Genomic DNA, 27,810 nt, shown 5'->3' on the forward strand with positions numbered 1-27,810 from the left:
ACTAAGTACAACCCTTTAGAACCATGAGCCCCGGCGCACGGACCCTTTTTTTCCGCTGTCAAACTAGCAGAAGTGGATTTGGACACGCCCTAAACACACCTGCGCCAGGCGCTTCACACCGTGCGCTTAGATCGTTAAAATAGGGCCCGAGGGCAGTTTATCCCACCCTGCCTGGCTATCACAAATAAAGTTTCTCTGCAAAACCATTTTTGGTGTCATTTGTTGAGTCTGCTTGGCATTCTGGTCTGTGGTCCCCTCTATTCATGGGTTTAAGATTATAAGCCATAAATCTTTCAAAATGGCTCACAAATATGTAGTTTCATAATTTCCTCAAAGATTTCCTAGAACAACTTTATGTTTTAGCAAACAACCTTCATGCTTTTATGGGAAAAGCCCCTCCTTCATATAAACATCGGCTCAAGTTTATTATGTGATTTCTTTCTTTATACTTGCTGATTTATATATAGACTCATGTTTCACTGACAGGCCTCATGGCAGCATCAGGTTGGTGAGTTCAGAATCAGTGCAGCAGGGAAACATCGCTTTGATTTCTTTCTAATGACAAATTCATGGTACATGATGCTAAAAAGGAGCTTGGAGAAAAGCACATGGAATTAAATCACTTCACAAAAACAACTCACTAATTAAAAACAACTAACAATCTCCATGACAACAGCGACCCCACTGAGGAAGGCCACAAGATGTTTTTGTCAAAATAGATAGTCAAGAAATTAAAAAAATCCATGTTCCATCTGAAAGGGAACAGATATTGTGTGTTTTAGCAGGAAAGATGTATTGTTGACCTCGGCATCAGTATGAATGATGAAATAATCTCAACTCTAGCGCCACTTACTAGCTTTTTGGAGCATTTCCACTTGCTAGTAAGTGGACCTTAATTTTAGATAATTTTGTCACACTAATCCCTGTATGAAATGATTTTGTTGCAAATGTTATGTAAAACTGTAATGTGACTGAGATCCTGTTCATAAATCACATGAGGACTAGTTCCATTTGCTGAAGAAGACAGTGTGATATGGTCAAAAGCTCTTGAAGAAAAACTAAAAAGGACCTTACATTAAAGATTATTACCACAGATACAAAGGTCGGAATTATGTCTGTGCTCATATAATGTAAACTTTTACTTTAGGTTTAGGTGATTTATGAATGGAGAATAACAGACTATATAAAGAAATGAATTGAGTTAAGTTGTGGTGAACAGATTGTTGATGAATGATATGTTAAGCCTGTGTTTTTGAGTTTGGACTCCAAAGTGCAGAGACGAGAGGCAGAGAAGGTTTCAAGGGTGTTTGTTTGACAAAAAAACAAAAAGTCACTAAGAAACTGAGGCAGATGGTGGCAGTCGAGGGCAGATGAAGAAAGTGGACTGAGCTGAAGAATCACTGGAGCCAGACAATACTGGTATACACTGGAGACAATGGAGAAAACGGAGGTATGTCCATGAGTCAAAAAAGCATATCCAAAAATCTTTGAAACTTGAACTTTGTAACTAACTAGAAAAGCTAGAGCACAAGGAAACTTTGGAAAAGAAGAGCCAGTTCACTATTCTACTTGAGACGAGATAATCAGGCACAGGAATGGAGTCTTGACCCGGCTTTTATGTGTGAGGCGGTAAACGAGATGAATTCCATGTGTGCCTATTTAGAGAGACCAGAGGCCTGTACGACGAAGCAAGATCAACATGTCCTGGATTTATTTCCAATTCCCGGCTTCACCTAACCTAACAACCACGGCCTGGCATAAGCTGTGTCACGACGCTGGTTATCAACTAGTTCAGACAACCCAGGGTTTCCCAATCTAGCGACATGGCTGTTCACATAAAAGAGGCGGGGTTTACACAGCATGACCAATCACAGACATCTACCAGAGCTGCATATTTTACATAAGAAGAGCAAACGATAATTCTACATAAATATGAAGAACACAGACACAGTTTTACAGGGAAAACACAATACAGTCGCTGCTTCCTAAAAAAATAGCCGACGCTGTAAATATGTAAATCACAACGCTTATCAATATCACTTCCCCATCAGTCAGACACAAGATCAGACCATAATTACACTTGTGCTTTTCATAAACTGTCGTTGCTTTAGCCTATTATATAATCACTTGCAACCCTAAAAAATATAAAAACATAATTCAAACCGATGTGTGGAATTGGCAACACAAGGCTCAAGAAGGTGACAAATAGCCTTTGGCTACGTAATTCCCTCCCCTAAAAATCTATATCTTTCATAAAAATACCAATCAGGGAATGTTAACGTGGTTGTCGGTCTCTCAATGTTTTAACTGTTCTGAGCGCACCTCTCTCTCTCTCTCTCTCTCTCTCTCTCTCTCTCTCTCTCTCTCTCTCTCTCTCTCCGCTCACCGAGCTCCAGCAGATCTTCTATAAGAACGGTGACGCTGTTATCAATCGAGTATTGATTGGTCAGTAGGCGGGGCTTTTAAACCGGTTGATCTCTGATCTCCAATTTAACCTGCTCCCGACCAGGTTAGGTGTTCAGCATAAGTTACCATGGCGATTTAACCCGGTAACAAGTGACCCACCGTCGTGATACACAAAACCCTGGGTTGAACCTGAAGTTACCTCTGTTACCCCAAATCTTGCTTCGTCGTACAGGCCTCAAGTCAGCCAGCCACGCCCTCAGCTGCACCAACACTGCCAGAGAGAGAAACAGAAACCACCAAACACACACCACCATGACATAACAGGGAAACACATACAAAACACATACACATCCAATCTTCATCCTCCAAAAAAGAGCTATACGGATTATACATAAAACTTCAACTAATCCATTATTTATTAAACAAAAAACACTAACATTTCGAGATTTGATTGACTACAAAACGATGCAAATTATGTTCAGAACAAATAATCACCAATTGCCTAGTACTATCCAGGGGCTGTTTTAACTGAGAGAAAACACACATTGAGAGGAATCTGTTTATTCAAAAAAACACCAATTAGAACAAATATGAAACGTCACTGCATTACAACGAGGGGGTCAGTCTGTGGAACAACTGTAATAATGAGCTACAAAAATCTAACAATTTATCCACACTTAAAAAACTCTTACATATAGATACAAAATATTGAAAGGTTATGTCCTGGACGAGTGTGCGGTTATTTCTTGTTTGTGGACAGCTTAATGGTTTTTTGGTTCATCTGTCCAGAATATTCTGTTCTTGTTTTTGCCTAAAAGAGTTGATTTGTTCAAGCCGACTGAGTTAAACATGGACTCTGATGGATGCAAATTGAATTTCCATTATCAATAATGAAAATTGAGAGTGGGTAGGAGAACGTTTTCAACTTCTTCTTACCCCTTTTTAACATAAGCACCGGAAGGAGCCACGGTGCCTCTGCTAAATAGTCTCAGGAAGGAACTGGTTTTGGTGGAACATGTGTACGTTCAAAAGTAGTTTTAGTCGTGCAACAGAGAACTCAGATTGGACAGATAGTCTAGCTAGTTGTCTGGATTTACCCTGCAGAGATCTGAGGAGCAGTTAACCATAGTCCTCACAAATCCACCGGAGGTTAGAACACCAACACAAAGGAAGAGGAAGGGGACGGACATCCGGACGAAATGAGGGACATCTGGCGGCACCTGAACAATCCTGTAAATGAATTGTCGTCAATGTAGACCACTGACTGATCACTGACCTTTGTCAGTGAACAGCCAGGTCTCATGGCAGTTTGTGTAAATGTGACGTTATTTGAATCTATTGATACGTGTTCACGGAGACGTGGTGGACAACACGAAAATGTGATGTATTTCAATGGGAAGCATATTTTGTGGCCACAGCACGACAATGGTAGGGAGTAATATAAAAAGCCGAAAATCCGCATAGGGAGGTTGGTCGGAGTGGTGGATGGGTCAAACAACACAGGACTTTCACCCGGGCGAGCGGGGATCGTGTCCCACGTGTGGAGCTTTGTTTCCCGGGGATGGCGTCCCTGCGTATGGCGTTTTGTCCCGCGTGTTACTGTGGCGCGTCTCCCGGCGTTTAAGGCGCCCTTTCCCCGTAAGGTTTTTCCTAAACCCAAACCTCCGCCATCCCGTTATTGTGGCGTGTCCCCAGCGGGCCGCCTCGCGGGCGCCTCCCGGCTTATGGAGCGTCCTTTTCAGCCGCCTCCCGGCGTCCTTTCCCCGAGAAAATAACGTGACATTTACACGTAAAAAATGAGAAAAACGTCTCTGTGAACACGTATCAATAGATTAAGAATAACGTGGACATTTACACAAACTGCCGTGAGACCGGGTTGAACACAAACAATGCTCCGAATGAGAAAGGAGGCACTTGCTTTGTTAGTGAAGAGCGTGTTGGCCATGAGATGAAATAAATGCAACTGAGGATATTCAGCATCTCAGCATGGAGGACAACGAAGCAGAGCACCAAGGCCAGCGGCCTCCTTCAGCTCACCTCGAGAGACGCAGAGAGCTGTCAGTGTCAGCTGTTAGTGAATGGTGTCCTTTGCCTCTGCCGTAGCTATTTTATGACCACGCTGACAGTTTGACTGCTTCTCCCATCCCCTCCTGTATCCAGACCCCCCTCCGCCCCCACCCGGTGCTGTCGGAGAGGATGCCAGGATGCCTGACGCTCTGAGCAGCACTACAGAGGCCTCTCTTGGCAATGACCTCCGTCTCATGCACTCACTAAAAAACACAGCTTTTCATTATGCTCTCTGTAGCCACAAAGCTTGTTAGCACCACATGGCTAACAACGCGGTGACAAAACACCCTGATCACATTCAATACCCCGAGAGATAGCGAGTGAACCTTGCTTTTTTCGCTTTGATGGCCATCCTAATTAGTGCTTATTTGAGCGAGAATGGGGCGGTTGCTGGAGAAATCGGCCCACAAACTGCTGAAGCAAACTTAATTAGATGCTTGTTTTTCAAAGAGACGTGTGATCCTTTTTTGTGAATCTTACTAAAAGTGTAATAAAAAAACACTGAACTGTTAACACTGAAAAGCAGTCATGCATTTTTACTAATTAGTAGTTGTGATAAGTTGTACTTTTACTCATTTAGACTCTAGTTTATCATTATGTTTCCTATTCTAACTAGTTAAAGGGTCAGAGTTAGGTTTTGTTTAAACGCAGTGTCAGAGATGGGTACAGGTACAAGGGTTAGGGTTAGGGTTTTGAGATATCTCTCTGAGATTTCTATCTCAACCCCAAAACAATGGGAGGTGAATACAAATTAATTTGTGGTGCTCATATTATTTAAAAAAATAAATATAACTTTGCAGCAACATATCTCTCCAGAGATAATGTCCCATTTGATGATGAATTAATCTTTGGGCTTCAGTTACGTTATAAAAGAAATTACGCAACAAATCAACTCCTCAGTGTTTGGCAGAGCATTAAAATAATCTCAGATTATTACACTTGTAAATACCCTGCTGTGTTCAAGAAAAAACAAAATGCATCACATTTCATGCAGACTTTCAGTAGTCCATAGTGTCTGAACTACCATTTTACCGAACCAGTCAGCGTCCGGTGAGGAGCTACTAGCAGCTACGGCATGGTTTAGGTGTGTGTGAGGGCCGTGACTGTTTGTCGTGATAGACAGATCCAATCATCTACCAGTTATTTTTTTGAAGGTGCCTGTCCTTTTCCAAACAGTTTCCAGTGATAGCATGAAACCATCGCACTCATGTGGTTATGATAGAGGTAAGTGAGAAAATATGTGATTTTGTATTTTGGGTCAAACAACCCTTTAAAATATTATGGAGTGGCATTTGATTAAAACCTCACTATTGCTTATTTTGGAGGCATACTCCTTCCTGTTTTGCCATACTAAACATTTCATGCTGATCCAGAAAATAACTATGCCAGATCAATGTCCTTTTATAACTATCTGCACACAGTAGATACTGTAATTAATCAGGCCTGGTGGCAAACTGGCCATCTGGAGTAGTAGGAGTTTTCCCGGTGGGCCGGTGGACCTGTGGGCCAGTGACGAGTCCAGCAACACCAATGAGATCAAAACACTTCCATGCTGTTTGCAGTGGGCTGGCCAGCCGGCTTCAAAGAGATATGCGTGTGTGGGGGTCAGAAGTTTATTACATCTCACGAGTCTTTCTTTACTTCATATGCAGGCAGATTTATCATTAACAGGCAGATAATGGCTGTGTTGTGCATTCACTGCAGGCGAACTGACCTAACAAATAAGCATGGAAATGCACTGTAGTGAGGTTGATGAACTAACTGAAGACCAGCGCCAAGGCAGAAGAGACCAAGGGCCCTATTTTAACGATCTGAAACGTGAGTATCAAACGTGAAACGCAAGTAGCTTTGTGGGCGGATCTCGGGCGCTCTTGCTATTATAATGACTCTTGCGCCCAACACAAATCTAAAATGGGTTGGTCTGCATTAATTGCTTGGATTACTCATTGGGCTTTGGTTTGATTGTGGAGTTAGAGAGAGGTGACATTTGCAGGCACAGAGCATGGCCATGTCAACAACAGATGGAAAAGAACAGAATCACATTGGATTCATCAGACACAAAATAATTTTGAATTCACATATAATTCACTTGTAATCAAGTGTATCAAAAATCTGAGTTCTGAGTACAAAGAAGCTTTATCGGCCAACAATTTCAGCTTATAAACGTAATGGTTTTAAAAAGGGCCTTCAGTATTTTGATCAACACGTTTTTGATAAATAGGATGTGTCAGATTTTGTGGTTTAGCGTAGATTAGATCAACGTTTAGGTAAATATAAATATTTAAATATCATCTTATACAGGTACTATATGAGCGGGCCCAAAAACAGATGATCGGGACATCCTTGATAGGCACTGATATCAATACCCAGCCCTGGTTCTTCATCATTTTTGTTGACCTAAAAGTAGTTACATTTTAAATCAAACTCTAGAAAAAGCTAGGATAGATGGACCTTTTTTTTAACATGTATTATCCCCCATTTCTGCATGTGTTACACATGGCTGCCAGCTCTCACGCATTGACAAAGGTGCATTGAAGTACCATGGACCCCTGGGCTAGGACTTTTTCAAAGGCCTCTCCCAAGCACCATCACGACTCAACTATACGCCCAACCGGCGCAACGTCATAGAATGTCTGAACAGATTCACACCCCCTTTTAGGGGAAAACAATCCCGCGTTCCCCATAGACGACAACAGCTATTAATGTATCGTGAATGCTCAGGCAAGGTAACAATATAAACATTAGACATGTGTATGAAACAAATCATCTGTTTAACAAGAAAAACCATACACACACATTTGTCAAAATTATGATTCAAACACGTCAAATTGCATTGACTTCTGTCCGTTTTCTATCCCCCAAAAGGGGGCGTGGCCTTGAGTTTTAGCGAAGTACCCGTATGTGCCGGTTGTGCGTATTTCCCTTTCCAACCTGCACAAACACCAGCCACACTCAGTAGGGAATTTGTTCATTTTTACCAGGGGGGGCCGACCCCCATACCCCCCACGAATGATATGCGACATACTGGTTTTAAACTGAAGAATGAAGAGTCTGTCCATCGCAGGTTAACAAAGGGAACACATTTTGGTCATTGTGCTAACCCCTCACCCCCCTTCAAATCGCCTACTGGCCACACTAAACTTTTGCGCTGTTCTGTCTGTCTATCTTAATTTGCAAATAATAATGCATCAATAATCACCCATAACTGCAGTTTAATTTTACGGCTGTTAAAGTTTTAAGTGATCACATTTATCCGTAGAGCTGTGTGAAATGTTGTCAATGTGTCCATCTCCAACACGCCCGCTGACGACGTGCAGAAGAAACTGTGTAGAATACTCTTACTCTGCTTGTACAAAGTATATCCAGCGGATCTGCCATGCATAACTGTGGCTTGACAGTGACATCATCTTTCCAGCTAGAGACTGCAGATGGAACAGAAAGCTGCTGCCTGCAGGTGGCTGTAAAGTGAGTCACCAGTTTAGAGAAAATGCCTCCAGTATAGTATTACTTACTGTCTAGCTGCATTAATGCCAGAACAGCTGGTTAAAAAATCTGCATTGTCATGTGGTAGAAGAAAGACATTGGCGCTATCATAATCAACTAAATTACACATTCATGCTTGCCAAATGATGTTACTGTTCATGCAGCTATGTGCCATCTCAGGAATCCATTTCATCAAATGGAAATTGTCAAAAAGAAATTATGGAAAATCATCACAAAACACCAAACAGAATTCAGCGAGTTAGCATACAGACACATTCAACTGATAAAAAAGAAACTTTGCTGATTGACTAAATTCTCCAGATACCCTTTAGCAGGATGCAACATTTAAGGATGTTTTCACTCTTGGCCGGTTTAAACTTTTTAAGTAAACTTAAGGTGATTAATCGGCATCATTAAGGCTATGGTGTCTGGAGGTGGGCAAGTATGCATACTTATTCATCATTGACCATGATTATTGGCTTGGCTTTTTTGGCTTTTTGTTATAAATGCTTTAAACTGTGTATTTGGCTACTGAACTTTTTGAACAACATTCCTGGGATGACTCCGACCCCTGCAGTGGGTATGTCACAGAGGGCCAACTCATGAATTGCACACTGACCCGATACTGGATCTCACTGCAAACTATTCAAAAGTTGGCAGCCCCGGTTACATTCTGTAAAAGCTTCAGAAAACCATTGCTTTCTAATGTTGAAACATTGTATTTGGTGCGTATATTCAGGAGATTATAGCAGACACATGTCACTTTTTAGTCTTTTTTTTCTACAAAACTGAAATGTTATCTTTCTGTGCAAAGACAGATCGATAATCCTTTGTGTTGTTTTGGCATCAACAGCAAACATCTAGAGATTGGTAGAAAAAGGACTGGACATTTAGAGCTCCACTTCCAAACTGTAGGATCTTTGTAGTGCAGTTCTGCAAGAGCCGGCTGACTGATATGAATAAATAATGATCCTGCTGGTGCCAACAGCAGGCACTGCTTAATTTGAAGGGGTTTCTAACCCCCCTGTTTAAAGCGGTTTAGTAGGTTTTTTATGATATCACGGATGAAAATATGAAAGTGGCAGATGAGTCTACTTGCATTTTCCTGTCTTGAATTATATGTAGCACAGGAGCAGAAAGCACCGCTTGTATTCTGTCTGTCTGCTCCAACTCGCCTCTTTCCTTTTTTCTCTCCCTGTGCTCCCTATCTGAATTACAATTTTTTCCCCCTTGGAACATTCCTCTGGTACAGAAATGAAGACATCTTGAGCTCAACTTCAAACACCCTCCTCAGTAAACAGCCACTATGAAGAAAGTGTTTCATCTGTGCCTCTGGGATATTATTAAGCCTCTCTGGTAGCTCCGAGTGCAGAGGAGTACAGGATAACAGCTAGCTCCTGTCTTTCCACCTTCCGTCCCAATGACAATCCGCCAACTTGCTTTTGGACAACCACACTATCTGAGCGCGTGCTGTGACGAAACATGCTGAGAGAAAGACATGTCCTAAAAAACGTTACCACAAAATTAAGAGAGAGGTTCCAGTGTTTTTCTTCATCTACCTTAATAATTACCCCATGATGGTGTGTCGGGACTGCACAGATTTTGGGATCACCTGGGCAAGTTGGTGGCTCTGACCTCTCTCTCACCCTGTTGGTTAATATGAGCAACACAAGCCGTGACAGCCATTCCAATCATCACAAGAGCTCTATTCATGATTAACTGCTGCTGCTCTGCTTCCTCACTCAGGTTCAGCAGCGCTTTCCCAGTCCTGATGAAGTAATGCAGGAGAGATGTTGAATTTGAATGATGTCGACACCTCTAATAAGATGAAGAAATGTTTTCATCTGCATATTATGTATGTAAGGGTATTGAGTGTATGTAAGTATGTGTATGTTGTGCTTTTATTTAGTTAATTCATTACCTGTTTTGCTTGTTTCCCTGTCATTTGTTCACCGTTTCCTGTTTTGCAGTTAATTCTCCGTTTTTTTTTTCACAGTACCATTCTTTTCCTTTCCTGCGTTCATCCTTGCATTGCTCCATTTGCAGTTTGGTTCCTGGTGTTTTGGTTATTCCTAGTCTTCTGGTTTTTAAGTGTTTGGGATTTTTGTTTGGATACTTATATTGCCAGTTTCACTCAGTTCAGTGAACAATATGCCCAAAAAAATACCCAAAACAGTGGCATGACAAGATGGAAATATAGACTAGAAAAGATATTTAAACTTGCTCTGCCCTTCCGTCCATCACACTGACTCAATGCCGAGTTGCCAGTTTGGGCGGTCTGTCCAGCTGCGGTCTGTCTGAATGCCAAATGTGCTCTCGGATGGTTAGATACATGAATTGCATATTGTATGTTCAGGGATGACAGATTGATAAGAAGACAGTCTATTTATGACTAGATGGAACTTTTTTTTTTTTAAACCATGTGTTTATTGAAATTTTTACATTTTACGGACAAAAACAGTACAAGGCACATAACATAAAACTGAAAAAAAAAAGAAAAGACAAGGATCAAATGTAGTAGCTGTAGTATCCACAGTCACAAGTCCGTACATCCATAGGAGTATGCTTACATGAAAAAGATACTGTCATTTATCTCAACACTGTACAGTACAGATGGCACATCACAGGCATTAAGAGAAAGTTATATTTAAAAAAATATATATATATAAAAACAAAAAATAAATAAATAAAAAACACGTTTGGTCCAGCTAGTTATCACTCCAACCATCCACATCCATACTGTTATTCTCAAGAAAATTGAAGAAGACGCTCCAGATTTTCCAAAACTTAGCTTATTATTTATATTAACTAAGCTTATTTTTTGTTGTATAATTTATCTTTTCTAGAGCTAAGTAAAAAGTCATTCCCCTCAACCATTGTGATGTGCCACAAGGCGTGTCTGATTTCCAAGAGCAAGCAATGCATCGTTTGGCTTCTAAAAAACAAATATTCAGAAGAGATCTAACTTTGTTAGAGGTTGTAAAGCTGTCTGGGTAGAGATTTAGTAAGCATAATTTAGGGCAAAGGGGCATCTCCTCACCAGTGATCTGGCTTGCCAGGTCCAACACCTTCCTCCAGAATGAGAGTATCTGTGGACACTCCCACATACAATGAACAAACAATAAAGTTCCTTTTTGGTCATTACATTTGAGGCAGGTATCTGGTATGTTAGGATTAAAGCGATTCAACTTAGCTGGGGTTATGTATAGTCTACTTATCCACTTATATTGCAATAGTTTGGAGTTAGTATTTATGGATGTGTTCTAACTAAAGAACATGCTTTTGACCATTCCTCATCTGTAATATTCTCCTGCAGGTCTGTTCTCCACGCATGTAGTAAGTTTTGTGATGACTCTTTAGACTTACAAACAAATTGTACAGTAATGAGACCTGTCCCCAAGAGTGTAAGAACTTTAGAGTGTAATCTTCCAGAGTGGATCGGGGAGGGAGTTTCAAACTATTGCACTGTTTGGACAGGATGAAACTTCTAAGTTGCAGATATTTAAAAAAGATTTTGGAAGGAATCCCATATCTCAATTTAAGTTCTTCAAATGACATGAGGGTTGCACTCTCGTTATAGAGGTCAGCTACCTTAGCCAAGCCTTGAGATGCCCAGATTTTAAAGCCTGCGTCTGCTCTACCAGGTCGGAAGTCGTCATTACCAAAAATTGGGGAGAATTTAGATAATTTAGGAGTTTCTTCCAGGTGTGCCGGACAATTATGCCAAACCAATAAAGTATTTTTGAGAAAAGGATTTGCAGTCTTTTTAATTAGTTTCTGCCTGTTAGCAGAGTATATATAAAGCTTTATAGGGATGTTCATTAAATGTGATTCTACTGAAACCCAAGCTGGAGGGTGGTTCCTCTCAAAATAAAACATCCCTGCTCTGATTTGAGCTGCCCAGTAGTACCACTCAAGATTCGGTAGTTGTAATCCACCTCTATCATACGGTAGATACAACAGGGAGAGTCTGAGCCTGGGGTGCTTGTTGTTCCATAAAAAATTGGAAAAAAGCTTTTTAAGTGTATGAAAGAGTGGAGGTGGGGGAACAAGTGGGATGGATTGGAAAAGATAAATAAATTTAGGCAAAATTGACATTTTTAAGATATTTATTTGCCCAATCATAGTAATTGGTAAATTTGTCCACCTATTTATAAGTTGTGTAATCTTATCTAACAATGAATCATAGTTATTTTTTATTACTTTGTTAATAGTAGGGGGTATCTTGAAACCTAAGTAGGTGAAACCCTTGAGTGAGACCATAAAAGGAGTATGAATTGGAGGATTTAGTCTCTCCTTTTCATCCATAAATAATATTTCAGATTTGGAGTAGTTTATTTTATATCCTGCAAAGGTGACTAGATGGAACTTTTAATATACTTTGTAAAAGTGGCTCTCCTATTGACTTTGTTCTATCAGAGAGGCTCTCATGAAATAAATAGTGAAGACCACTGATATAAAGAAAAGGTCTTTTCGCTCTCCTTTTTGATCCAAAGTGCTCAGATATTGCAGCAGTGTAAGGGCCACCCTTTTCTTATTTTTTTTCCCTGCAGTTCCCGGCACACTGAATCAGTATATTCTCTGTGATGAGACAAACAGCTCATCTATAAATGATTCAAAGCGTGATGTGACACCTAAGTGGGTTGATGTATCTTTTAGTACCTCAGTGTTTTGTACTGAAACCATTATGGCAGCATTTGGGTGAATGAATGGAAAAGAAAAAGAGAATGCTTAGGATATTTATTGCTGCAGATATTTATTTTCACACTGTCTGCCTGTAAATTAGGACTTGAAAAGCAATTCAAAGAAATGCTTTATAATAGATGGTGAAAATGGAAGATGCACAGAATGTGACCAATGTGATTTGGAGACTAAGCAACACATACAGTATGGGCCTACATGACACATTATTTATCCAGGAACAAAGACCATAAATCCTAGTTGTTCCAGTGAAAAGACTCCCTGCTGCACTGCCTTATGCACTGTACAATACCTGCTCTGGCCATCTTCATTAAGAGTGGATCATAATTATTAGCTGTGATATTGATACCTGTGCTGCTGTCAACCAGCTCTCAGTGTTGATGTATCAGAGCAAACCGTTCTCACTCCCAACTTGTAAAATACTGACGCTTGGTCAGTGTCTCTTAGTGTCAGATACAGACGCAAAAATCCCCCTTTAGTGTCTGTATGGAGCACACCGGGCAGAGCAGCAGCTCGACCACGGCGCTGTAAGATGACGTAGTATTAAGAGAGACAATGGTAGAGAGTAGTATGAAAGACCGAGGTTGGTTGGGGTGGTGGATGGGTCAAACAACACAGTACTTTTAACCCAGGAGACCGGGGTTCATGTTCCGCATGTCACTGAAATGTAAATTTTGAAATCCCACCCACCATCTTTTCCTAAACCTAACTGTCCTGTTCTTGTGCCGACCCAGATCGTAAAAAAGTGACGCAAAGAGTCCTGACCAAGCGCCTCTAAATATGAAACCAAAGGAGACTCTGTGTAAGTAACAAACGCCAAAGGCACCTGACCAAGCATCGCTTTTTGACACAATTGGGAGTGAAAATGTGTTGATCAGAGAGTGCCTGCTCTGCTCAGCTTAAAGGTGCTGTAGGTAGGATTGTGAAGATCCAGGACTTAGCCAAAAATGTTCTGCTAAAGCCCAAAACGGTCTCCTAAGCCCCTCCCCCACAAGGGAGAATTAATGCATGTGCATGAGCAGTGATTGACATGCAGTTAGACCCTGATTGGTGCATCTTAACAGGGAGCTGTGGATTTTTGCAAATCACACTCCAGGCTGTAGCCGGAGTGGAGCCAGAGGAGCTGGATTTTTTTTATTTTTTATTACCTGCTTCATGTAGTTCTACTGGAACATAGGGGCAGTTTCAGCAAATATGAAAGTTTTATAAGGCTTACCTACTGCACCTTTAACAACCACACCATTGATTGTAGCTGCTTGCAATTCATTAAATTAATGATTGGGAACAGGGGACAGAGAGCGGGAGGCATGGTGTATTTTGGTAAGAGGGCCCTAACTAAGACACACACGGTGCATAATGTATTCCCTTTAACACATCTGTGAATGTGGTCATGTTTGCGGTGCAACAGATGTCTCTTCAGTCCTCCTGTCAGTGGAAGATCTTCATTAAGAGTTTAAAGGCGGACCCCTCTGGCAAAGCACAAACAGCCAGCAGCAGTAACGGAGGCACTCTAACAGTGTGGGTAAAACAAGATAAGCCCTCGTTCTCTACCATCATATTAGCATATCCTCTATTATTCATGCATTCCCTGGTTCAGAAATTACCCCTTTTAAATTGTTTTAGGGAAGGGATGTGTCCTTTGCAGGTACGAGAACTCGTTGAATAAAATATTTTCCTAGTTCCAGAGGAAACACTGGATTGTTTCATATTCTGCGGTATTTATAGGAAAAATTGATTAAAAAGTAAGGATTATATTCAAAAAAACAAATCTGTTATGTACTGATATGTAAAGTGCCCGTTTTCAATTGCCGCGATGCTGAAGGAAATCCTGTCTATACAGAGAAAGCCTAGGAATTCATAGAACAGGGTTCCCTATAGCAGTGTGGCCCAGGGTCCCCCAGGGGTCTGTGTTACTCTGCCAGGGGGTCTGTGAAACGTTTTCAGATTCATTCATTGAAATTATCATGACGTTTGATTTAGTTTTACAAAAGGCTTCATTGTTCAACGCATTTAAATTTTCCAAATGTATAAAAGTTCATAGATTACGTCTAATCTAATGCCTAGAATACACTAGAAGACTTTGAACAGACTTTAAACACAATCATCGCACATCTAACGTTAAAGACTAGATTTTCTAGATTTGCTTTGAAAGATTTTACCAAGCTAGCTAGCTACCGCTAGCGTTAGCTGGTAACTTAAGGGAAAGTGCATGGCCTACTTCCTGATGCACATGGAAACTATCCAATGTGCACTGGATTTCTTTACAGAGTTTACTAGTGTGTTTTGTACTGTCAGGACGATGGGAATGTCTGCTGCCATTGTTTAGAAGCATAATATTGTTTTGCCAGTATCTACCAGAAAGAGTTCCTTGCATATCAGATAATAACACATACAATACACCAATTCATATAGTGCTTTTCTAGGTACTCAACGTTGCTTTACAGAACAAAATAAATAAAAAAAAAATAATTATATAGTAATATACAATGCTATATGCAAGAAGAGTTATGTTAGAAGAGAGTAAATTAAAAAGATTTAACTGGAATGTAAGACACATTAAAACTTGATGATCATACATAACAAGCAGTATGCGGCATGTGAGGATGGATATTTTTCTTCTAAGGTCTGTGCCAGAAAGCTGTCCCCCCAACCAGTGTTACCTCATTCCTCCTTTAGTACTCTTTGGCCGTGTCAGACCACCACTAATTTGTCTGCTCAATTAGTCAGCACCATCCTCGCTTTGATGGCTGGGGCTCTGCCAAGCCTAATAATATAGGCTTCATTTTGAGGCTTATGTCAAAGAGCTTGTCAGTTTTTTTGGACTTTGCTCTGGGAACAATTTCATCATGCTTTCAAGGAGGACTGCAAATATCCAACTATTACTTGACTAATATAAAGATGAAAGGACAAGAATACACCAATGCATTGATATCTTCGTAGGTGACTGCAGATTATGCGTCATGTAGTGTTGCTGTACTGGTTGAACTTTATTTGCATCTGTGTTACATCTAGGTCACACTGAATAAGAGCTTCGGCTAAATGCACAGACTTGGAATTTAAATAGCTCTCCCTCCTACAGACAGATTATGGCTCACAGTTTTGTAACAGGGTTTAAGAGGTCTGTTAGACTTTTCCTCTGATATAAGAGCACACTTAAGCAATGTTACACAAGAGGGTAGGGCTGGGCAATATGGAGAAAAGCAAATATCACAATATGTTTTATTAAATACATGGAGTCGATTTTGCAGCAATATAGTAGGGTTGACTATTGGCGCTAGTACACCTGGTAAGAAAACTACATCACTTTGTAACTACTCTAACGCAGCCTTTAAAACCAGGAAAAGACAACACTTGTGTCATATCACAATATTACGAGATCCAAAATTTAAGAGGATATCTAGCCCCATATATCAATGTTGATATAATATCCATATATTGCCCAGCCCTACAAGAGGGTGTGCTTTAACACCATTATTTACACGTCAGTGATGCGGCCAGGACCGAGGCGCTTGCACAGAGGTCCGTAAGAGTCACTGAAGTACACTGAATAATGACGTTAAAGCTCACCGTCTCTTATAAGATTGCGATTATAAAGGTTACCCGAAAACTTAAAGATCCAACTGTATTCATATTGTGGGGCAATGTGCTGCAAGACATCCAGTCTGCCAGAAATCCAAAAGAAGAAGGACTTCCGTTTGTCTGGACTGACAGACAGTCCATCCAATCAGCGACGAGGAATCATTTTACAATACGTATCTACATTTTCCGGTTTAGTCTCACCAAATATGGAGCTTGTTCTTTACTTCCCTGTTTTGTTTTGTAACAAAGGAAAAATCGTCTGAATGTATTTAAGCCCGGTTGGGTTTGTTGTTTGCGATACGCTTGCTGAAGGTCCGGAGGAACCAAAACATTAGTTTTCTGTAAATTAAGGGTGACGCTATAGCAAGAGCAGTGCGGATTTTTTTTTTTACTTTGTTCCAAGTTGATTTTCCAATGCACCTGCACAGAAGAACTTTTGGATGTGCAAGTTGTTTCTTCAAAAGAGTTTCCTGTTGCGTTTTATGAAATGTGTTTTGTCATTTAGGGCCACCATACTGTTGTGCCATGGACTCAAACAGAGAATGTCTAATAAGGGGAGAACTTCCACTCTCGGGAAAATTCCGGGTTGGTACAATGGGGCTAATAGGGAGTGAGATAGGGAGTGAACAGGCTCTCAATAGACAGGCTCTGGACTCAAAGCTTCTCCGATGAGAGAGAGCAGCTGTGTGTCTAACGACAACACAGACATTTCATACAACAGACGTTTATAATGCAGACTTGATGATGCGCATTCCAACTGCGGTGGACCTGTTCAGAGACTCCAGTCCATACTAGTCATAACAGAACCTGCATTAACGTGTTAAAACAGCCGATGATAAAGTGTGAACTTTGACAGCCCTACTAAACTAGTTTTGCTTGTAATGAGAATTAACGATTAAAAGGTATTAAAAGACACAATTTTGATTTGAAAATAAGTGCAAACTGTATTTAGACCATTATGTTTTGTTTAAATTATCCAACAAATGCAGTAAAATAGGTGCTCTTGTTTTATTGGGATATTTTGTAAGGTATCGGAGCTTAGCGCCGCCAAAGAAGATTGTGATTGGTTTAAAGAAATGCCAATAAACTAGAGCACGTTTTTTTCCCATCCCGGACTGCTGTGAGGACCAGCCAGACCTTCCTATGCAACGCTGATGGCAATGCGAATGTCACGCTTGAAGACGCTCTCCTGAAGCTCTTTTAACTCAGCCGCCCCTAATTGGACCCTACCACCTGCACAGGTGATTATAGGGTGAGCTAACCTAAGCAAGCAACATTAACATTAACATTAGTTTCTTAAAACATCATTACAATTAGATAGATCAGTAACTGCTGACATTACTATTTATACATATATGTGCACCCACTACAATAGGCACCCCAGATAGTATAAAATATATAAAATTGTCATTCACTGTAGAACTATCTTACCTACTGTTCTACACCTTAGGAGTGCCCAGCCCCATAGGATCTAATCAGGCACACCGGCATACACTCTCCTTTTTTAAGCTGGTGAGCAGGTGATCTACCCTCCCCCCAACCCCCCACATCACAGGAAGAATCATAGCGAAATACTAGGAACCCATAAACCAAACAGGCTTATGTCAAATATGTCAAAATGAAATTAACGATTAAGCAGACACAAAACATTGTTAATTTTGGGAATATAGGCTATTGAAGAGGGAGAAAGGCAGCCTTTTCACAGTGAGACTAGGAACTCCCCGGTGAAATCACTTGATCGACTAAGCCTCGGGTGTGCCAAGCACCATTGCATTACAGAAAGTATAGTAGTATGTAAGATGTTTTAATGAGCGAGTCACTATTTACTTTGTATGTCACGTACATGCTTGAATACGCAGGTTATGCGATGCCTGTTTCTGTTGTATTTCAATGATTGACAAAAGGTGGCGGTAATGTGCTTGAAACACCCACAGTAATTGAAGGGGTTTCTGTAGGTAAGAGCACTTGATCTCCACATGGGTGCTGCAGCTCTTTCATGCTCAGACTCAGCAGGAAGGCTGTCAGCTATCATATTCTCTTCCACCCCCTCTCACTGCACTGTATAAATATACAGTATATTGTCTTTGTATATGCACACATACATCAGATACTCTAGATTCCAAAATGTAGATGTGTTATGTTTCTCCAGGAGAGTTGGCCTGTATTTGCCGACATTGTCTCTCCTTGGCAGTAACAAGGGGGAGGAGTTTGGCCCAGTTCTTCTTCCATCCAGCCACCCCATAGAAATGAATAGGAAAACTGTACTGCCTGACAAGATAATAAGATCTGCATTTTTGAAACATGCAACACAGTGCAATAATGTAATTAATAAAAAATAACAAATAACATATGATGGATATCACTTACACAGAAGTGTTATGTACGTTGTATGTGATGATGTCAATTATATTGGGACAACTTAACCTAGAATAACAATTATGCTTTGTCATTGACATGATTAGCTAGGTCAAAACCAAAATTAGCAGGGTCAGAGTCATCAAGCAGGATTCAGTGGATGGCCAAAGCAAGAACAGTACATTTACATCTGACACTACAGAGACACAAGGCCTTCCTTTATTTGTCAGGGACAATACATATAGGCATTGTTACATCTAAAGTGCAACCAATGCAATGTCTGTGGGACTTCTAGCCGTTGTTTAATTTGCAAACCTTGTCCCTGGTTAGGCTTTTCGAAATGACACGCATGGTAAAACACTATAAAATAGACATACAAACTAACAAGTGAAGCAGACAAACCAGTCACAGATGGCTAAAAACTAACAGTAGTCATGTTTCCATCAATGTATTTGTGTGCGCATTTTGAAGTATCACATAAGAAAATGTTGATGGAAATGGCAAAATTTGAAAAAACTTCATACTTAATACACACAATGGGAGATGGAAACAGCTTTGCCGAATAAGTTGTGACGTAGCGAACGTCTAAGTCACATGACTATAGTCCATTGGATGGGGGGTAGAATTGGGATATGGGTCCCATCGAGGGCACTGTACACTTGTGGCACAAGGTGCGTAGTGGAGTTGCGGTGCACTATTGCCTGTGCCTCAGAAACGTTGGGTAAATTGAGGAATTGGTTCAACAGCTTGAATCGTTTGGCCCTGCACCCCGCGTTTACACAGCGGTGAACGGTTGTCTCGCTGACACCAAATGTCTCTGCCACAACCCTGTATTCTGCATGGGTGGCCAACTTGTCCAATGCCCTCTCCCTCTCTCCATTTAGCCAAAGAACTTAGCTTCTAAACTCTTTGATTTAGCAAGACAGTTTGCAATCTACAACCATGCATAACGTCAGCTTGTGACCAAACTACGCTTTGCGTAGTCTAGTTTATTCGCTAAACCAGTTGATGGACCAGCTTTTTTTTTCTTTGTCTTTTTTTTGGTGACATTTTAAAAGTTCGCTAAACATTTGCTTGACAATTAGATGGAAACATGACTAATGTGGATAAACGTGACAGTACGTTCTCCTGAAACAAGATTTACGTGTTAGTGTAGGTGTTATCCTCAATGTAACCCCAAAATGTAATATGTACCACACTTCCTCTGTTCAATTTCATTTATATTAAATTGTGTTAAAAAAAAGGTAAATTTCTTACATGGCTTAAGTTAGCTACGCAACTTAAGTTCCCTTGAATGATAATTGAGAATGGATTTTAGTTGTATGGGAACATACTTTTTAGGAGACAGGGCTGGCTATAGACAGACCTGTAAATTACAAAAGGATTAAGGTTGCCAAGAGTGTGCGCCCCATGTAGGCTCAGTCCATGCCAGCGGGTTCAAATTCATCCCAAGACCCTTTGTCATCCCCCCTCTCTCTTCCCCATTTCTTGTCTCTTTTTAGCTGTTCTAAATAAAAGAAAAAATCCTTAAAGTTTACATGGCATGAGAATTTCACTTTATGAGTTTTTTTAACATTAATATGCGTTCCCCCAGCCTGCCTATGGTCCCCCAGTGACTAGAAATGGTGATAGGTGTAAACCGAGCCCTGGGTATCCTGCTCTGCCTTTGAGAAAATGAAAGCTCAGATGGGCCAATCTGGAATCTTCTCCTTATGAGGTCATAAGGAGAAAGATTACCTCCCCTTTCTCTGCTTTGCCCGCCCAGAGAATTTGGCCCACCCATGAGAGAGAGACATCATGGCTTTCAAACGAGCAAAGTGGCAGTTGGTCAAGGCCACAGAGAAAGAGACTTCAGATACAGTATTAGGGGACCACTAAGGTCTATATAAAAGAGACTTCAGATACAGTATTAGGGGACCACTAAGGCCTATATAAAAGAGACTTCAGATACAGTATTAGGGGACCACTATAAAAGCATCCAAAGAGCACAATGTCATGGGACCTTTAAAAAAACAAATTACAAAAGGGCTACTGCAATAAGACTGTCCGTTGCAGGGATGTCAAGGAACTGCTTAGTCATCTCAGGTGCTGCTGAGATGACCACCAATTGAGATAATTTTGTCACGTACTTTAAAGAATTCCTATTTCAATGTAGGTTACTCTTAGTGCTGAAATGCTGCAAATATATTTTTCTTTCCATATGCGCATGGATTAAGTCCAATGCTCTCTAAATCAGCTGGTGCTTGGTTAAGCAAAATACATTCATGTTCACCAATTCCCAGATGCTCCATACAGTCCGATATCCCTGAATGTTAGCAGGCCAGCAGCAGGAGGAGCATCCTGTGTGGAGTGCTGCTTTAAGTGGGATGTCAGATAATGAGAAGATTAATCATCTGCTGGAAAGAGGAAGCCCACTGTGCCTGTCTCTGGAGGAAGCGGAGCTGCAGTGGTCTATAAAGAGAACGCTGGAGTCTACAGGGGGCTCTGCACTCTCTCTACTCTCCCTGTGTATGTGGCTGGAGACTTGGAAAGAGATACTTTTCCATCCAGGCCATGCAACAAAAGAGCCCTGAGACCCGGCCACCACTCAAAAGGCGTGTTGAGAGAAACCAATATCATTACTGGCAATGCTAGAGTATGTGCGCTGAAAAGGCCATCCAGTGAATAGAGCCCGGTGGGTTTTCACTGAGGTCAAGAAGGGCAGCCCTGTAACCCAACGGCAGACTGCAGATGGTGGCGTCTCTTTGTTTTAGCCAGACTCTCATAACATTGTGGGAATGAGGGTTCTCTTATCTACAAAGCTGTTGGATACATGAATACCTGGCTGGGAATAGCCTTGTTTGAAAGCAGTCTATTTACAGTGCTTATATCCACATCAAGTGTATCACAACTTTGAATGCTAGTTAACAATTTATAAATGAGGGACAGTGGGGAGGGTTGTGTTAGGAAGGGCATCTGGCGTAAAACCTATGCCAAATAAAATATGTATAAATATATCATAAAATCACTTTTCCATATACCAACTAGACAGAGAGAGATGATCCACTGTGACGACCCCTAACGGGAGCAGCCCGGTTGGGGATGTGCTCACCAAGCCAGGTTTCAGTGAAGCACAGGGCAGGGGATCTGGAAAAGTTTCAGTTCATACTCGAAGAAACTTTGTTGGACTGAATTTCTAAAATCCAACTGTAGGTTTCTTTCTTATATAAAAGGGAACAGTTATACCTGAGGAGAATCTTAAATTTAACAATGACCCCTTTAGTGCTCAAACAAGATAAAGTGTTTATGCGGAGGAAACTGCCAGCCATGTTCAGTGGATCATATTCAGCAAGTAAGTCCAGACTCCTCCTGATTTGAAGAGCGGCCCTTACGCCTTGGACTGTCAACCCTGACACTCGCAGAGTCGCTGTTCGATTAGCGCACTCAAACAAACAGGTTACAACAGCAAATGCACTATGAGTCACATAAAGTCTCTGGCAGTGGCACAGACAGAACTTTCTTTTGAAATGAAGATCAAAGCTGCGTCGGCAGCGTCGGGGCATGGCGGTGCATAGAATATTCATGAATACGAGACATCTGTCAGCTACTAGACAGCGTTGCGGGCTAGGAGGGAGGGAGGTGACATTTGTCTCCCAACAATGAGGGATGGGCTTCAAATAGGGAAGTAAGTAAACACCCCAAGAGCTGGTTCAGAGGGTGGTTTGTCTTATCTGGAGTTAAAAACAAAAAAGGGACTGCAAGGCTTCCATGTTCTAACTCCTATGTGTACTATGAATCAGGACAGTTTTGCATAATACCTATTTTACTGTGTGATTCTATCATTATTTATATGACTGACACTGAGTCTGCAGAACATTGTCCTTCCTCTAGGCATTGTGAATTAAATTTGAAGTCACGAGCAATGTCATCACAGATTTAAACTTCATATTAATAAAGACATTTTGCGTAGCGTCCTCGGCTGTGCCTCGCTTTATAGCCTGGAATACGGGGTAAACAATGCCAGAGAAGGAGAAATAACAGCCAGGATTACACACTCCGGTTACCATGGCACTTTGGTCTGAGGGTCCAGGGCTGTAATTCATAGTGGAGGGTGGTCAAAGGCAGCAATGATGCTACAAAGTGAAACACGCACCTGCTGGGAGGCTGGTAGGTGGAGGATGCCAGGAGGTCTGGAGAGGTCACATCTGGAGAAGTATGACATCCAACAATGACCATCCTATTCCAAACACCTGTGATAGCATGAAAGAGAAATTCCAGCAAAGAGGAACTGCAATATATTTAATTTTCTTTATTTTCTTTTTGTTTGTAAGATTTGTTCTCCTATTGGGTACCAATGGAAGTCAGCTTGCTGTGCATTATATTCAGTTAGCATGAGGTGGTTGTCAGTGGTCGCTCTTTACCCAGGGCTGAAATGTAGAAAACATCAGTGTTGTAGTCAAGACCACCTAAACCGAGACCAAGTCATCACCAAGACAAGAGTGTATCAAGACCAAGACAAGTCCAAGACTTTGAGGGGTTGAGACTGAGTCAAGACCAAGACCAAGGCTGGGCGAGACCGAGTCAAGACCAAGACCAGACTGGGGCCAGACAGCCAGAACTACTTCTTCTGTCTCCGAGATTCATCTTTCATGGGAGTGCTTGTTAAGGCGGCAAGAGAGATGCATACTATGCAGTTTCCATTTTTTGTCAAACAGTTAACCCTAGAGAAGCTGTGGAGTACTTGTATTTAACGTTACTGTCGTAAATACCACTCACGCAGAGTTGTCTCTGCACTCACGGCCTGATCCCCTCCCCCTGTAGTACTGGTCTTATTATCAACAATGGATGAATTAATAACTTCATAAATTAGATTAGATTAGATTCAACTTTATTGTCATTGTACAGAGTACGAAGACAACAAAATGCAGTTTGCGTCTAACAAGGACTGCAAAAAAAGCAGAAAAGTGCAATGTGATACAAAGGTAATGGTAAAAACTGACATACAACAAGCAAGCGCAACAACATACAACATAGAACGCAATCAAATTTACTTGACATGTTGACAAAATGTCGGGAGTACAGTCTTTAAGTTGGCCTTATTAAAGTGTCCTACTATTATGTGAACACCGTCGGGGTGGGCCCGCTGCTGTTTGTTTATGGTGTCCAGCAGGAGAGAGAGCGTTGATACTACTGTTAGCTCTCTCGGTAGAAAAAAAGGCCGGCATCTTACAGACATATACTGGAACTCAGGGGAACAGCGTTTATCTATAATTGTCCCATTATTACACCAGTTCTCATGCATGTACATACAGAGCCCCCCTCCTCTTCTCTCACCGGAGTCCTCAGTCCTGTCCCAGCGGCCTGCTAGCTGCATGCTAGCATCGGGTATGCACCAGCGATCTGGCATTGGAGACTGGCGGCCCAGATTACAAATGAAGGAAGACGAAAATAGTGAGGGGGCTAAGAGAAGAGACAGGCGAGAGAAAACAACAGAAAGTTTGGTATCATTTTAAGCTGCAAACATGCTGCTACATCATCTCAGTAGAAAACATCCAGTGTACTCATCCATTCCACGGAGCGAACCCAACACAAGGTAGCTAACGTCTGCCGCTCTCGTCCACCGCGCTGTTTACACAACTAGCCTACAGCATGCTACGCTGCTAATAGCCATGTGTTACCAACAAACTAAAATGAAGTAGTCTAACTGTTTATTAGTTTGCTACTAATCTTTGGAAACTTAGCTGCTGCCGGAGACAAACCGGCTCCTCCCCCCAGCATGGCCACTTAATATGCACGTGAATGATGTCATCATCCCGGTGATGTCTGCATTCTTTATTCTTTCTCCTCACTGTATATTAGGCTTCTGAAAATGTGTCCTCCAGAACAGTGTAGTTGAATAGCCCTGCTGTAAGCTTTGTACCATCACATTTACCCAGAGACAAGAAGGGGAAGGGGGGCAAAAAAGATTTACATTTGGGCCACCAACATTTTTTTTAAGGGTCTTGGAATTTGGCAATCAAACATTTTATCTTTTTTCTAAAAAAGGAAACCTGTCTTTTGTATATCCTGTCTTTTGTATATCCTTTTTTTTAGTAAACAGCAATAATAAATATTTAGTATTGCTGTTTACTATTTCTTACTAAGTATTTCTTATCCGATTACTCGATTAATCGATGGAATAATCGGTAGAATACTCGATTACTAAAATAATCAATAGCTGCAGCCCTAATCCAGAGTCCTCCTTAGCCGAGACAAGACCAATCTTAAGACCAAGACCGGTCTTGAGTAGTACAACACCGGAAAAAACATCAAATCTGTACCCAACTTGTAACCAATCCTTGATTTGAACACAATAAACTGCACTGTTTTAGCAGGTCTAGTTACTGAAAATATGGTTTACATACCAAAATAATCAAGTGAGAGCAATTACAATACCATAATTATTTCAAAGCTGCACTAATCAATATTTTTACATTAACAAAAGATCAAGTGAATGTGTGTAAAAGGTCACTTTTAGTAAAAAAAAAAAAATCCTCAACAGTTCCCCCTAGCTCTATAGTACAGAGCTCTTTTGCCTCTTTTAGCTCTTTGGTTTTGGTTTTACAGCCAACACATTTACTGTTCTGATTTCCAGCTGGATCCAGAAGATGTTTTTGGTTGTACACTACCTGATCAACACCTAACAACAGACAGACAAAGTTAGCTACTAACTGGTGAACATAGTGGAGCATTAAGCCACTGAAGATATATAAGAAATATAAGCTGAGCTAAAGGAGAGTGAATATTGGACTCATATTCATTCTGGACAAGACATTAAATATATATAAATGTAACATAAATATAAATGCTAATGTTGCTCTGTGTCTGCTGGATGTGTAAATAGGCAACTCTTTGCTAATACATTCTCCCCATTCTCTAACGTACGCTGCCCCCAAGTTAGAATTGTTTAAAATGAGGTCAAGTGCACCTTGGTAGCTACCCTGGTAGAGCAATCTTAAAATTAAAAATGTTTAATTAAAAGAAAGCCAAGGTTCCAAACACCCTTTGAGCAGCTACAGAAAAACCGATCAACAAAACAACCTGCTGTATTTGTCTACATTTACAGATTCATCGAGGCGTTTTGCTTAATGAAGGAGACATGCATGCATCCACCGGCTTATGTCTCCAGAGGCCTGTACTACGAAACAAGATTTGGGGTTACCGAGGTAACTTCAGGTTCAATTCAATTCAATTCAATTTTATTTATAGTATCAAATCATAACAAGAGTTATCTCGAGACACTTTACAGATAGAGTAGGTCTAGACCACACTCTATAATTTACAAAGCCCCAACAATTCCAACAATTCCAGTAATTCCCTCAAGAGCAAGCAGTGCGACAGTGGCGAGGAAAAACTCCCTCTTGGGAAGAAACCTCGGACAGACCCAGGCTCTTGGTAGGCGGTGTCTGACGGGCCGGTTGGGGGTGTGATGAACAGTGGCGATAATAGTCACATTAATAATGGAACAGTGACTGGATGTAGCGGGGAGCTGCAGGGTTCAGCAGGAAGCAGCATGACATTGCAGGGCATCGCTGAGCTCAGCAGGGAGTGCAGCAGGACCACGGCGACAGCTGGAACCAGGATCTTGGTGCCAACGTTCTCCAAGGAAATACGCTAGGGGAAAAAACACAAGGACTCCGGGGAGTAAACTCCCCAGAAGCTAGGATTAGTAACAAGCATTTCTGGGACTGGATACACACAAATAGTAATAGTAAAAGTAAATAGTAAATAGAAAATAGTAAATAGAAAATAGAAAGGGAGAGTAGAGAGTAGCTCAGTTTGTCAGAAGAAGGAGGTTCAACCCAGGGTTTTGTGTATCACGGCAGTGGATCACTTACCGGTTTAAATCACCATGGTAATTTATGCTGAACACCTAAACTGGTCGGGAGGAGGTTATGTTGGATTAGAGATCAACTGGTGTAAAAGCACCACCTACCGACCAATCAATACTCGATTGATAACGGCGTCACCATTCTTATAGAAGATCTGCTGGAGCTCGGTCCGCGGAGAGAGGGGAGTTAAAACATTTAGAGACCGACAACCCCGTTAACATTCTCAGATGGGTATTTTTGTGAAAGATATAGATTTTCAGGGGAGGAAATTACGTAGCCAAAGGCTATTTGTCGGCTTGTTGAGCCATGTGTTGCCAATGCCACACATCGGTTTGAATGATGTTTTTATATTTTTTATTTGCTCTCACGTTCACTTACCACTGCCAGGGTTGCAACTGATAATATAGTAGGCTAAAGCAAAAGTGTAATTATGGTCAGATCTTGGTCCTGACTGATGGGGAAGTGATATTGATAAGAGTTGTGATTTACGCATAACAGCGTCGCCTTTTTTTGCCAGCTTTCCTTCCTGCATTTTCCCTGTAAAACCGTGTCTGTGTTCTTCATATTTATGTAGAATTATAGTATAGCTCTTCTTATGGAAAATATGCGACTCTGGTAGATGTTTGTGATTGGTCCTGCTGTGCAAACCCCGCCTCTTTTATGTGAACGCGCTGGATTGGGAAACCCTGGGTTGATTGAACTAGTTGTTAACCAGCGTCGTGACACAGTTTATGCCAGGCCGTGGTTGTTAAGTTAGGTGAAACCGGGTCTTGGAAATAAATCCAGGACATGTTGATCTTGATTCGTAGTACAGGCCTCAGCACCACATCCAGTATGTTCATGTGTTGTTGAAAAGGTGGACTTTGGGTGCCCGGGTAGCTCATGTGGTAAAGCAACGCAGCGGCCGCGGGTTCGGTTCTGAACTGCGGCAATTTGCTGCATGTTATTCCTACTCTCTGTCCCCTTTCTTCACCAGTCAAAGCTGTATGGGAGACTGGCGAAGAGAAAGCCACTGTTGAAAAAAGTTCATATGAAATCTCGCCTGGAATTCGCCCAAAGGCACTTTTCTGCATTGGTCTGATGAGACAAAAATGTAGCTTTTTGGCCATCAGACTAGACGCTATATTTGGCGAAAACCAAATACTGCACATCACCACAAACCCACCATCTCCACCACGAAGCATGGTGGTGGCAGCATCACGCTCCCTGGATGCTTTGCAGCAGCAGGCCCTGGAAGGCTTGTAAAGGTAGAGGGGAACATGAATGCAGAAAAATATCGCCAAATCCTGGAGGATAATCTGACTCTGTCTGCAAGAGAACTACAACTTGGGAGAAGATTTATTTTCCAGCAAGACAACGACCCCAAGCA

This window comes from Perca flavescens, chromosome 18 (assembly GCF_004354835.1).
Source record: "Perca flavescens isolate YP-PL-M2 chromosome 18, PFLA_1.0, whole genome shotgun sequence".
Classification (NCBI taxonomy): domain Eukaryota; kingdom Metazoa; phylum Chordata; class Actinopteri; order Perciformes; family Percidae; genus Perca; species Perca flavescens.